Source organism: Aristolochia californica, unplaced genomic scaffold (assembly GCF_029961685.1).
Source record: "Aristolochia californica isolate CCGP_79_NKW_82.1479 unplaced genomic scaffold, dmAriCali1.0.hap1 SCAF_16, whole genome shotgun sequence".
NCBI lineage: Eukaryota > Viridiplantae > Streptophyta > Magnoliopsida > Piperales > Aristolochiaceae > Aristolochia > Aristolochia californica.
The window spans coordinates 13,657,867-13,663,866 of NW_027181837.1; positions in this window are offsets into that span (position 1 = coordinate 13,657,867).

The window sequence follows — 6,000 nt, forward strand, 5'->3', positions numbered from 1 at the left end:
CTTTTCAACTTATCTATTTCCTATTTGCAAGCACCTACTATCAACATGTCATCAACATATAGCAGTAGAATAATGTAAGAGTCATCAAGCTTCTTCACATAACAACAATGATCTGCCTGACACCTCAAGAAACCATTACTACTCATAAAGGTGTCAAACTTCTTATACCATTGTCTTGGAGTTTTTTTAAGACCATACAAGCTCTTTTAAAGTTTGCACACCATTTTTTCTTTCCTTGTGCTTGAAACCCTGTGGCTGCATCATGTAAATTTCTTCGTCTAAATCACCTTGAAGAAAGGTTGTCTTTATTTTCCACTAGTCCAAGCATTGTTCTAATAGTAGTCAACTTCACTACTGGAGAGAAAATCTTAGTGCAGTCAATGCCTTCTTTTTGTTGAAAACCCTTGACCACCAGTCTTACCTTGTACTGCTTGCTACTATCATGTTTGTCTTTTATTCAATACACTCATTTATTCTGCAAGGCCTTCTTCCCTTTTGGTAACTCAGTCAATTGCCATGTCTGATTGGATAACAGTGATCCATCTCATACTGCATGGCCAACTCCGACTTGGTTGATTCATCAACTTTCACCGCTTCCTCATAACTCTCTGGTTCACCTTTATCAGTCAACAAAATATAATTCAATGTAGTGGAGTACCTCTATGGTGGTCTGCTAGTTCTAGAAGATCTCTTGAGTTCAGCCACCGGAATGTTCTGATTTACTTCTAGGGGTATATTTTCCTGGTCTTCCTAAGCAATATTCTCCATCTCAATAACTGGAAGATCTCTCAACTGAATTACATCAGACGTCTTGGCTTCATCACTTATGCTCTCAGACTCTATTCTCAACCTGTCTTTATACAGGGCACCTTCATTGAAGATAACATCCTTGGTTCGGATAAGCTTACGACTTTGGTTATCCCAGAAGCTTAACCAAACTGGGTACCACCATAGCCAATAAAGAAACATATTTTATATTTAGCATCAAGTTTACTTCTAACAACAAAATCAATATGAATGTAAGAAACACAACCAAAAACTTAAGAAAGAAAGGTTTACCTCTTTGCCACTCCAGACCTCTTCTGGTATTTTGCAATCCAATGGTGTTGAGGGACCTCTGTTGATCAGATAATCAGCGGTGCTAATAGCCTCAGACCAGAACATCTTTGGCAATCCCGCATATAATCTCATGCTCCTATCATGCTCATTCAAGGTTTTGTTCATCCTCTTAGCCACACCATTCTGTTGAGGTTTTCCAGGAATGGTCTTCTTCATCTTGATTCCATTATCAACACAGTATTGCTGGAAATCATCATCTATGTATTCTCTCCCATTATTTGACTGCAGGCACTTCACCTTCAAATTTGTCTCATTCTCGACATTGCTCTCCATTTCTTGAAGGTATCAAAGACATCAAATTTATTTTTTAGGAAATAAACCCATAGCTTTCTACTTGCATCATAAATAAATGTCACATAGTATTTAGAACCACCAAGGGAAGTAATACTTGAAGACCCCCACACATCCTTGTGATCCAACTCCAATTTTGCTGTCTTTTGTTCCTTTCCAGCCTTAGAAAAGCTAACCCTTTTCTACTTGCCAAAAATACATCCTTCACACAAATTGTTGTTTATAGTTTTCAACCATGGTAGCTTCCCTTGGGACTGAAGCACTTTAATTCCCTTCTCACTCATGTGAGCGAGCCTATAATGTGACAAGTCAGAATCAGTAATAGCATCGGCAACTACAACTATGTCTCTACAACTAGAGGTGATGTAAAGAGTTCCAGTTTTAACTCTTCGTGCAACAACATGGCTCCCTTAGTGACTTTCCAGGTAGCACCATTAAAAGTCACATTATGACCTTCATCATCAAGCTGCCCTACTGAGATCAGATTACGCATAAGTTTTGGTACATGTCTTACCTTGTGAATTTTCCACACTGACCTGTTTGACATCGTCAAACTAACATTACCAATACTGACAATATTCAAAGGTTCTCCATCAGTAAGATACACCTTCCCGTGATCTCCAACAACATAATTTTTCATGATCTCACAGTGTCCAATGGTGTGAAAAGAAGCTTTTGGATCTAACACCCAAGAGTCAATAAGACTATCAACCGACAAGAGTAAAACAACTTGTACCTCTTTGGTCACCGCATTTGCAGCATCAATTTTCTTTTCATCCTTCGTTGGTGCTTTGTAGTTCTTCTTTATGTGACCAAACTTGCCAAAATTTCAACACTCCACATTCCTTCCGAATTTAGACTTGCTTCTTCTATTCCTTGACTTCCCTTTACCATTGCCCTTGTTGGAATTCCACTCGAAGTTCATGCCCCTAGTATCGACACTTAGGGCAGAATTAGATATCAACAATTCTCTGGACTCCTTTCTATGAACTTCCTTAGCAAGAATGTTATCTTGAACATCATTAAAGATTAACTTCCCATTGCCTATAGAGTTGCTGACTGCAACCCTCATAGGCTCCCAAAAATTTGGCAGAGATGCCAAAAGAATTAAAGTACGAACTTAATCATCGAATTTAACTTGAACGGATGTCAATGGATTGAAAATCGTGCTAAACTCATTCAAATGCGATGCCACTGAAGTATTATTTGTCATCTTTAAATTGAAGAGTTTTTTCATGAGACATATCTTACTATTTGCGTAAGGTTTCCCATACATGTCAGACAGAATCTTCATCATCCCCACTATGGTTTTCTCCGACACCATGTTGTGAGCAACGTTCTTCGACAGTGTTAACTAGATTACTCCCAACACCTATCTATCGAGGAGATTCCGCTCATCGTCTTTTATACCTTTTGGTTTCATATCCAGAAGTTGTGCGCATAGCTTTTTACTGTACAGATAATCTTCGATTTGCATCCTCCAAAACATAAAATCCATACCATCAAACTTGTTGATCCTTAGTGCAGATCCATCTCAGCCACCCATTGCTCTAAATTTCAAACCAAAGCTCTGATATCACTTTTTAGGAATTAGACGCCCTAATTCCAAAGAAATAATAATAATCACGGAAGAAAGAAAAAGAAAGCACGAGAATACAAACAACAAGATTTATACAGGTTCGCCTCAAGGTGAGACTGCATCCTGTCTTTTGCACCGCTGCAGTAATCCACTATGAAGATGAAATAGTTTACAAGAGAAATTACACACTTATAGGTGTCTTTCTCTAACTTCTCAGGGGCTACAACTCAAAGTCCTTTTTTGTGATGATGAAACCCTAATTTCGGCTCCCCCCAATTATAAAGGGAAAAATAAAACAACTATGATACAAGAGTAAAATTCCCAAATCACCCTTAATGAAATGACAATTAATATATTGTGGACTGGGCGGGGGTAGGAGGGGGGCTTCTCACACCCCTTCCAACCCCCTTGACAACCTTATCGCGAAGGTCAATCTGCATACCGACTTAGCATAGGGCATTGATTAGACTCCACAACTTAACACCTGTGCCACGCCACACATGACTTCCCCCGGCCGCTACCAGTGTCACTGCTCTTCCTCATCTCTTCCCCAGACGATGCACTCTCTTCGTTGTTAAGTTGTGGAGCCTAATCAAAGCTCTACACTGAGTCAATACGCGGATCGATCTTCGCGGTAAGATCACCATGGGTGTTGGAAGGGGAACAAAAAGCTCCCCTCTCAGGAGTGTAGGAGCGTAGCCTCTGCTTGGTCCACGATATATTAAATGCTATTTTATTAAGGGCACTTTGGGAATTTTACTTTTGTATCATGGTTTCCCTAGTTTCCTCTTTATATTTGGGGTGTTGGTATTAGGGTTTTATCATCCGAGGAACATCAGTTGCGGCCGAGAGAGGTCAGAGAAAATTACATATAAGTGTGTGCGATCTTTCTTGTAAACTATTTCATCTTCATAGGAGATTACTGTAGTGGCAGAAGACAAGATGTAGTCTCACCTTGAGGCAAACCTGTATAAATCTTCTTGTATTTTTTTGTGATTGCTTTTCCTTTCTTCCACGATTATTATTATTGCTCTTGTTAGTTTGGAATTTGAGCATTTAATTTCTAATTTGCCCCAGTTGCTACTGGTGCCACTGCTCTTCCACATCTCTTCATCGGATTATGCACTCTCTTCGATTTCGTCCCCCCAAACCGCTACCAGTGCCGCTCCTCTTCCACATCTCTTCATCAGACGATGCACTCTCTCCGATTTAGTCCACCCTTGCCGCTACCAATGTCACTGCTCTTCGACATCTTTTCACCGGACGATGTGCTCTCTCCAATTCCGTATGTCCTAATCGCTACTAGTACCGCTATTCTTCCACACCTCTTCATTGGACGATGCACTCTCTCTGATTCCAGCCACAACTAGTGTTGTTGCTCTTCCATATCTCTTCACCAAATGATACACTCTTTTTTGATTCCGTCTAGCCCAACCGCTACCAATGACACTGCTCTTCCACATCTCTTCACTAGATGACGCACTCTGTCCGCCCCAGCCGCTACCAATACCATTGCTCTTCCACATCTCTTCATCAGATGATGCACTCTCTCTGATTTTGTCTACTCCAGCCGTTACTAGTGTTGCTGCTCTTCCACATCTCTTCACCGGATGATGCACTCTCTCCGAGTTTGTCCACCCCTACAGCTACCAGTGCCGCTGCTCTTCCCGTTCTTTTGCTTCCAAGAACCCTCGAAACAAACCTCCTTACATAGTCAGTGCCAAATTCAAAGTTTCAGTTGCTAAGAGACAAGATTGACCTCTCTAACAGTGGCCTATCTTGAGGGAACATGATAAGAAATTAGTATAACCCTTTCAGCTATTGGATAAGATCTCATTGTATTTATCCCATATTGTAATTATCTTCTCATGTTAAGCTTATATTTTCTATTCTAAATTGTATAAATATCACTCTTAATCAATTGTAAAGGAGTAGTTTAGTTCAATATCTAACACACTTCAATTGCTAGAACACCCAAACATGTCAAATGATCATAGTTCTGATGTTAGAGGAGGCTGAATATGCTAAGACAACAACTGACAAGTTGCTACTTCTGAGATTTTTTCAAGTCCAAGAGATGACGAAATCAGTTCAGATCTTTCATCAACGTTTCAATTTAAAAAAACCACCAGTACCTTCAATATGAAGCTGCACCAAAGTTGCAATCTGAGAACATGGCAAGAGCATAGATTAGTAGCAACGTTCTCTTGGACAACTTGGCTCCAGTTTCATTTCCTCTTCAAAGATGGACTCCAGTGACCTTATCAATGTCCTTGTCAATGCAAAAAAGAGGTATCTTGTGAGTCCCCTAGTTGGTCCTTGATTCCTCTGAATTTCTCTACTTGCCAGCCTTTGATATCAGATGATTTCAGAAGACTACATTCTATAGAATTTAGGAATTGAGAATAATATTTGCCGTGATTTTCATTGATGAGGAGACATGTATTTATAGAATTATAATAGTGACTATAGAGATTACAACTTTTCAGAGTTTGAGTCTATTTGGTGCTTTTATTTCGATCCTTATCTTTATCTCTATCATGCCCCCACAAGATGTCCAAGAAGAGAGTCCAATCTTGGTCATCAAAAAGAGGAAATGTGTTCATGGAAGCTGAAGGACGGGAAAAGCAGCACACTCGTAGCAGTTGGGGCAAATGAAGTTGGAGAGAATGTATCATCCGGTAAAGAGAAGTGGAAGAGCAGCGACACTGGTAGTGACTGGGGTGGACGAAATTGCATCATTCGGTGGAAGATCAATGACACTGGTAATAGCTAAGGCAAACGGAATTGCATCATTCGATGAAGAGATGTGGAAGAGTAGCGGTTGGGGTAGACGGAAGCACATCATCCAGTGAAGAAATTGAAGAACAATGACACTGGTAGCGACTGGGGTGGACGAAATGGCACTGGTAGTGATTGGGGTGGATAGAATTGCATTGTCCGGTGGAAGAGCAATGGCACTTGTAGCGACTGGGGTGGAAAAAATCGCATCGTTTGGAGAAGAGATGTGG